General features: G+C 38.6%; 1 pseudogene; it reads left to right on the top strand.

Moving 5' to 3' along the window:
• The first annotated feature begins 1,104 nt into the window (after positions 1 to 1,104).
• Positions 1,105 to 8,483, top strand: LOC137734340 (receptor-like protein EIX2; annotated as a pseudogene).
• The last annotated feature ends 221 nt before the right edge of the window (positions 8,484 to 8,704 follow it).

Here is an 8,704-nt window from a genome sequence, read left to right as displayed (position 1 = left end):
ATTTAGGTGTCCTAATATAATTAGGGATTCCCCTAGTAGCTGGAATTAAAGTAGTGTAGGATTAGGATTGGCTAAGACAAAATAAGGTATTTTGACTCATGTTCCTTCTTTCTTGCTATGCTCCATATCTTCTTTGTCTTGAATTAATTCTTCCATCTCTTTAGCATATTCTTAGCCCTTCTTGAACTTCAAATTCGTCCATCCACCTTACTCCATTCATGTGCTATCCATTCCAAGCCCAAAACTACTCTAAAATGCTCCAAATTGCCTTTTCTTACCACTTTAGCCAATTGAACCTACAAACACACGAAAATATATAAACTAACTGAGTAAATGCAAGGAAATAGGCTAACAAAGTTGCATAAATATATTGTTTTCCAAAGAAAAATATCTCAAAAGAGTTATGTCCAAAAAATGCTATAAAAGAGTCTCTATTATAGCCTACTGCTAGTAGGTTTTGAATGAATGCCGCAATACATTTATTTGTTTATATAAATAGAATAGGTCACTGGCTTGCTTCTAGTAGATTGTTACGTATACATATTTGTTTTGTCTTGTATGACTTGTTGCTTCTACTTGTAATACTTGTAATCAAACGGTCTTTTGTTCCCCTCCACCCCCCCCCCCCCCCCAAAACACCTAAAAAAACATCAGTAATTACTTACATAAATACATACATATATCATCATCATCATCATAATCATGCGTTATCTTTCCATGATTGAGATGTGAAAGCGAATTTTTATTTTATTTTTATTAAATACTTTGCTCACAAGACTTGACTCAGAAACTCTAATGAAATGTTTAAGAGATTACATTGGTTCCCATAGTGAAGAAATGGAGAAGGAAATGTATTATAGACCAAATAATACATATTTTGATTAAGGCAGGGGGCATAAAAATAGTTAATGCACTCTTGTATGCATGTTTATTGCAACATTTGTGTGTTCTGCCTTTTGCTCTTGAATATAGTTGCTTTTAAAATGGAGGGAATTATGGTGGTTATGCTACTGATCATCTTCTTACATGTAAGTCTCATGTGACAAACTGACAGTCCATGTAATTAAGCTTGATCTCCGAGGCCACAATCTTTTGGGAGGTACGATGATTAGTCCTAAATTGGTTGAGTTGAAGCATTTGAAATATTTGGATCTTTTTAGAATTCTTTTCAATCAGAGCCAAGTTCCAGATTTCATGGGTTCTCTAACCAACTTAACATACCTCGATCTTTCTTTGTGTTGTTTTGGTGGAAATTTTGCAAGCCATATTGGAAAACTTACCAATTTGCAGTATCTCATTCTCAGCACTAATGACTTTGCTAATGTAGAAAATCTCAATTGGCTCCCTCGTCTTTCTTCCTTTAACATATTTGGACTTGAGTTCACCAATCTCAGTAATGTTTTTGATTGGCTAGAAGTAGTTGATAAACTCCCCAAACTAATAAACGTGTCATTACTGAGGAGTAGCCTTCCTTCTCCTCGAGTTCTTTCCACTATTTCAAACATAAATTCTTCTAAATCTCTTTCTCACGTTGATCTTGCTTTTAACATCATAAGAAACGTAGTGTGGGAGAATAAATTTCTGTGTGTATTCATCACATAGGAATTACAAGTTTATACAATGACTACCACAATTGTATCCTATTATGTTGCCTACAAATAAGGCTAATCAAGGACTAAACAAGACAGTAAATAACTAAATATCAATTTACAATATTGACTAATCAATCTAAGATCCCTTCCTTAACACTCCCCCACAAGTTGGAGTGTATGTTAATGACACCCAACTTGCTGAGTAATGTTTCAAATTGTGTCGAATTCAATGCTTTGGTGAATATATTAGCTGGCTAATCACTCGTTCGTTTGTAGGCCGTACGTATCATTCCTTTTTGAACATTCTCTCGCTAGATGACAATCAATCTCCATGTGCTTTATTCGTTCATGAAAAACAGGGTTCGAAGCAATGTATATGGTGGTTTGGTTGTCGCAAAACAATGAAACCAATTGTTGGTGATTCATTTTCAAATCCTTTAAGATATCATGTAATCTCACAACATGTAGTGGCTATAGAACGGTATTCGGCTTCTATGTTGGAGAGAGATACGATGGTTTGCTTCTTAGTTTTCCATGAAATCGGTGCTTGGCCAAGTAAAACAAAATAACCCATTATCGATCTTCTAGTATCTCTGCATCTGGCCCAATCAGCATCACAAAATGCTTATAACTATAATGAACCTGTGGAAGGGAAGAAAATACCTTGCCCAGGTGCATGTTTAATGTATTTGAGTACCTTGTGTGCAGCATCAAGATGTGGTTGCCGAGGCTTCTCTATGAATTGACTCAACACATGCACGGCATAGGCCAAGTCTGGTATTGTGATGGTCAAATATATCAATCTACCCACAAGCCTTCTATATGAAGAGGGATCATCCAACAACTTTCTTTGCATTTGCATGAGGGCCAAATTTCAGACTAGAGGAAACCGGGAAGGTTTCACGCCTAGAAACCCAACATCATCCAATACCTCCAGCGCATATTTTCATTAACATAGAGTGATTCCATGCTTTGATCGTGCAACTTCTATCCCCAAGAAATATTTGAGCATCCCCAAGTCTTTCAATTTAAAATAGCGAGAGAGAAAGTGTTTGGTCTTTTCAATTTCACGTAAATCATACTCTGCCAATATTACTTCGTCAATATAGACCAGCAAAGCAATGAATGTACCTTGACGACTTCGGACAAACAATGAATAATCTGACCAAGATTGGTGAAACCTAGCATCCTTGAGAGCATTGGATAATTTGATGAACCATTGCCTCGAAGCTTGCTTTAAATCGTAAAGAGATTTTTTTAACTTGCAGACTTAAGTTTCCCCCTTTCGTCCGAAACCAGGATGCAAATTCATGTAAACTTCCTCTTCCAAGTCACCATGTAAAAACGCATTGTTCACGTCTAGTTGGTGAAGATGGCAGCCTTGCAAAGTTGTAACACTTACACGGACTATAGTCAACTTAGCCACAAGAGCAACAGTTTTGCGGTAATCAACGTCTTCGATTTGACTGTACCCATTTGCAACAAGGTGTGTCTTGTAACTTTCAATGGTCTCATCGGGTTTGAGCTTCACCTTCTAAACCCACTTGCATCTAATGGGGTGTTTGTGAGGAGGGAAAGGCATGAGCGTCCACGTTTTATTGGCATGGAGGGCTGCAGGTTCATGTTGCATGACATCTCGCCAGTGTGGAACTTGGATAGCCTATGAAAAACTAGTAGGTTCTTTAAAGAGGGTGAGATTAGCAATATAGGCTTTATATGTGGGTGAGAGATGGTCATATGATAAGTGACTAGAAAAGGGATGAGAAGTACCTGACAACGACCGAACCACGTTCGTTAAAGATGTGAAAGCAGTCTTTAAAGAGAGAGAGGCCTCAACGTGAAAGTCCTGCAAAAAGGATGAAGGTTTGGTGGGTCGTGTAACGCGTCGGGGTGGGGTGGGTTGGGTGTGGGCAAGGTTGTATGGAAAGGAGATGAGGATGTTTAGGTTGCCGTGTGTTCTAAAGGGAAAGGCATAGGGGTGGGGTGGTGGGGTCGGCTGATGGATTATCTGAAGGTAGAGAGATTAAAGGCATATGGGATGATGATGGGGATGTGGCAGATGTAGTATCTGAAGGTGGTTTATTAGAGAAAGGGTTAGGTTGAGATATTGCATGGAAATAGTCCATGTCAAAGTGGAGTAAGGAGGCATGAGGGGTGGTTGGAGGTGTATGGGCAACGGAATTTTCTAAGTGTTGATAAGGGAATTGGTCTTCGAAGAAAATGACATCCCTGGAGACAAAAACGTTTTGAAGATGAAGGTCAAACAATTTATAACCCTTTTGACCATAAGGATAGCCTAGAAAAATGCAACGACGTGCACATGGATTAAACTTGGAAGGTTTTTATGCATGAGTGGGCGCAAAACAGGGACAACCAAAATCTCGTAAGTGAGAATAGTTGGGTGTTTTGTGAAACAACTTTTCATATGGTGTTTGCCCTTGAAGAATGGGTGTTGGTGTTCGGTTAATGAGGTATGCCGAAGCAAGGATTGCATCCCCCCAAAATCGTTTAGGTAAATTGGCTTGGAAAAGCAACGCTCGAGCAACATTGAGCAAATGTCTATGCTTATGTTCAATGACACCATTTTGTTGTGGTATGTTGATGCAACTTGTTTGATGGATGAATCCTTGTAAGGCAGAAAACTTGTCAAGTTTAAACTTGGGACCATTGTCACTACGAACCACTTTGACTTTAGTGTTGAATTGTGTTTTAACCATATGGATGAATTGGGTGAGAAGCTCATTTGTGTCAGACTTATGTTTCATCAAATAGATCCAGGTGCACCTAGTATGATCATCAACAATGGTAAGGAAGTATTTTGCACCGGAAAGAGAAGGCACTTGGTAACCACCCCAAATATCAACATTTATCAATTCAAAACATGATGTAGTAGACATGGAACTTAATGAAAAAGGCAACCTCGTTTGTTTAGCCAAAGGAAAATTAAACATTGATTGGTTTCGCAAGTTTTATTTTGGAAAAAAGGAAATTACATTGTAACTTTATGGGATGGATGTCCTAGGCGTTGATGCCAAAGGCTAGGAAGAGTTGTTTGGATGGCATTGCATGTCCCTATCTTTGGTGGATCGAGGTAATAAAGTTTCTCCCGTTCAATTCCCGTCCCAATCATCTTCCCCGAGCATAGGTCTTGTATGACACAAAAATGATTTAAGAAAATCGTAATGGAGAGGGAAATCGTAGGCTGATTTGCTAATAGATATTAAATTCAACTTAAAAAGTGGGACACATAGGACGTTGTCAAGGATGAGATTAAGAGACAAAATAACTTGTCCAACATGAGTGACCGTGGCAAGGGATCCATTTGGTAACTCAACGATGTGATTTTTAATGGGCATTGAGGACGTAAGGGAGTCGGGGCTACAAACTATGTGGTCTGTAGCACCACTATCCAAGATCTAAACATTTTTCTTGCCATCATGTATGAATGAAAATGCTTTACCTGAAAGGTCTTCGTGATTCGATGAATTATCGACGTGATTGGCAAAAGAGGATTTGTTCTTATTCAACATTTGGAGGATTTGTTTGCAATCTTCTTGAGAGAATGGAAAATTGGACATCACCTCCTAGTTGGCAACTTGATTTCCCTTGGAAGAATGCATGGTTCTATTTCTGCGACTGTTTTTCTTTTGCAGCAATACTCGAATGAATAGCCTATCCACTCGTAGAAAGTGCACTTGAGATGGGCACGGCAATTCTTTATATTGTGGTTCGTCTTGTTTCACTTTCCACATCGCAGACCACCATCTTTGGATTTAGTCTCTCGACCTGCACCTTTCACAGTGAACACGGCAGCTTCTGGTTGGGCAGTGCTCCTTCCACTTAAGACTTCGGCTTGTCTCTCATGGCGAAGAACAAGTGAATAAACCTTGTTTATAGTGGGCAAGGGCTCAAGAAGAAGAGTATTGCTACGAACGGTAGAGTAAGACTTATTCAAACCTATGAGAAACTTCATCGTTTTCTAGGTTTCAACGTAAAAGGTGATCTCCTTCTTCGTATCACAGCCACAAATCGAGATAGAACATAGCACATTTCGTTCATCCCAAAGGCTTTTTAGTTTGGTGAAATATGAACTCAACATCATATTGCCTTGTACACATCATGAATTTCATTTTCTATGTGAAATAGTTGGATAATGTTCACATGAGAAAACCTCTCTTGTAGGTCGAGCCACATCTGCTGTGCATCCTTGCAGTGTATGACACTTCTAGAGATTTCCTTCAACATGGAACCGAGCAGCCATATTTTCACCAAGTTGTTACATCAATTCCATTGTTGTAATTCTTCAATTTGTTCTTCACTTCGCTTCTTGATCGTTACATCAACAAGCCCTAATTTGTTTTTGACCATTAAGGCCATGGACATGGATTGATCCTATGTACCGTAGTTATCTTCCACAAGCAGCAGCGACACATTGCACCAAGTTGATCCGAGTGGTGGAGGTAAAGTGGCTGATTGGGGTTTCCCACTTCTGATGTGAAGTCATGCCTGAAGAGGTTGACTTGTCTGGTTTGTCGCCCATAGCTATGTTTGGTAGGTTTGTATTTGTTTCTTGTTTTTTTTATTTTCCAAGATCGATCGCTCTGGTACCATCATAAGAAACGTAGTGTGGGAGAATAAATTTCTGTGTGTATTCATCAAACAATAATTACAACTTTATACAATGACTACCACAATTGTATCCTATTCTATTGCCTACAAATAAGGCTAATCAAAGACTAAACAAGAAAGTAAATAACTAAATATCAATTTACAATATTGACTAATCAATCTGAGATTCCTTCCTTAACACAACCATCTCTCTAATTCTTCATTATTTCTATGGTTGTCCCACTACAATAGTAGCCTTGTTAATCTTGATCTTTCATTCAACCATTTGACTGCTTCGATTCCAAATGTTTTTGGAAACATGAGCTCTCTTGCCGATCTTGATCTCTCTTTTAACCATCTTGAAGGAGCGAAACCTCATTGTTTTTCTGGGTTATGTATTTTGAGATCAGTGAAGCTTTCAATAAATAATCTGAGTGGTCAAGTTTCCAAGTTTGTTCAAATTTTGTCTACATGTACTCAAAACTACAGAGTTTATACCTCAATGATAATAATCTTACAGGGTCACATTCCTAATCTTACAAACTTTTCATTGTTGAAAGTCATTTTCCTTTCCAACAACCAACTAACTGGGTGGAAGAATACCTGAAAGTATTGGCCAAATGTCCAAGCTAGAGGATATTAGTTTTGGCATGAATTCTTTGGAAGGGGCCATTTCGGAAACTCATTTCTCAAAACTTTCCAAATTAATATATTTGAATTTATCCTTTAACTCACTAGGTTTGAACCTCAACTCTAATTGGGTTCCTCCTTTCCAATCGGATCACATAAATTTGGGGTCTTGCAAGATGGATCCGTATTTCCCAAAATGGCTTCACACACAAAGGGGCTTTACATACCTTGATATTTCTGATGCTGGAATTTCCGACATCCTTCCAAGTTGGTTTTGGGGTCTGCCTTGTAACGTGACATTCATTAGTCTTTCCCATAGCCAAATTGGAGAAATGTTTGCAAATTTGACAGTGGATTTTACAAATTAGCCTGAACTGCATTTAAGTTTGAACCAAATTGAAGGTCCAATTCCTGCAACTCTATCACATGCGTCATATTTAGATCTCTCTAATAATAACATTTCAGGGTCGATTTCTTTCTTGTGTGCAAGTACAGCTATGAGTTTAAGTTTTCTTATCAATCAACAATCTCGCTGGAGAACTTCCAGAATGCTTGACACATTTGGGCAATCTAGTCATGCTTGGTTTGAGTTACAATTTCCTGAAAATTTCCCACGACGATAGGCTCCTTATTTGGGATCGAAACATTGAAATTATGAAGCAATCAGTTTATGGGAGAGTTGCCTTTATCCTTGAAGAATTGCACAAGTTTAAAGGTTATTGATGTTGCAGATAACCAATTATCGGGATCAAAACCTAAATTGGTTGGGGGATAGCTTTCAGAATTTGGTTATCTTAATGCTTTCCTCTAACCGCTTCAATGGAAGCTTGCCCCCGCAAATTATACATTCAAATTTTGGATGTGTCTGTGAACAACATCTCTGGAGGTATACCAAATTGCCTAAAAAAGTTGACTACTCTGGCTCAGAAAGGAAATTCAAGTCTAACCGTCGAACATTCTTATATGAGAAATACTGATGGACATTCATCCATGGGGACTAGTTATGAGGATGACGCAACTTTCATATGGAAAGGAAGCATGCGGGTGTACACAAACACTTCGGGACTTGTGAAGAGAATTGATTTCTCAAGCAATAAGTTAAATGGGGATCCAACTGAAATCAGCTGCCTAGTTGGCTTGGTTTCTTTAAACCTATCGAGAAACCAATTAACGGGTCAAATTACTCCAGACAGTGGAAAATTGGAGTCATTGGATTCACTTGATTTGTCAAGAAATCAGAAAGATGGAAGATTTCCAGCAAGCCTTGCTCGCATAGATCGTCTTGGTTTCTTGGACTTGTCATACAACTACATGACTGGAAAGATTCCAACTGGCACCCAGCTCCAAAGTTTTGATCCCACTGTTTATGCTGGAAATCCATAGCTCTGTGGACCTCCACTTCAAAATCCGTGTGTAAGTGAAGAAATAGGTCCAGATCAAGTTAGTAATGAAGACGACAAGGATGATCAGCTTATAAGCTACAGATTTTACATCAGCATGGGGCTCAGGTTTGCTGTTGGGTTTTGGGGAGTTTGTGGAAGTCTGATATACATCAGGGAATGGAGGTACACATACTTCAAGTTCTTGAATTTGCTGAATGATTGGTTTTATGTGAGGGTAGTGTTGATCAAGGGGAAATTAACGGACGCTTAACAGATAAGCTATAGTGTGTGGTACGTAATCTCCCTATCAACAATCCATCACGATAATTTGGTTTTTATGATTAATTGTCTTCGTCGAACTTACTGGTGCTTGTTTATTTTTATATGTAGCATCACGCATCTTCTTCACTCCACTTCGATTGTGTGGTTGCCATGACCAAATTATCTGCAGAAGCTTTCATGTATTGGATTCTGCTTAATACCGAAATAATG

The sequence above is a fragment of the Pyrus communis genome, chromosome 5 (genome assembly GCF_963583255.1).
Source record: "Pyrus communis chromosome 5, drPyrComm1.1, whole genome shotgun sequence".
NCBI classification, from domain to species: Eukaryota; Viridiplantae; Streptophyta; class Magnoliopsida; order Rosales; family Rosaceae; genus Pyrus; species Pyrus communis.
Note: the sequence above shows the minus strand (reverse complement) of the source record. Positions and strands in the feature narration are given on the sequence as shown.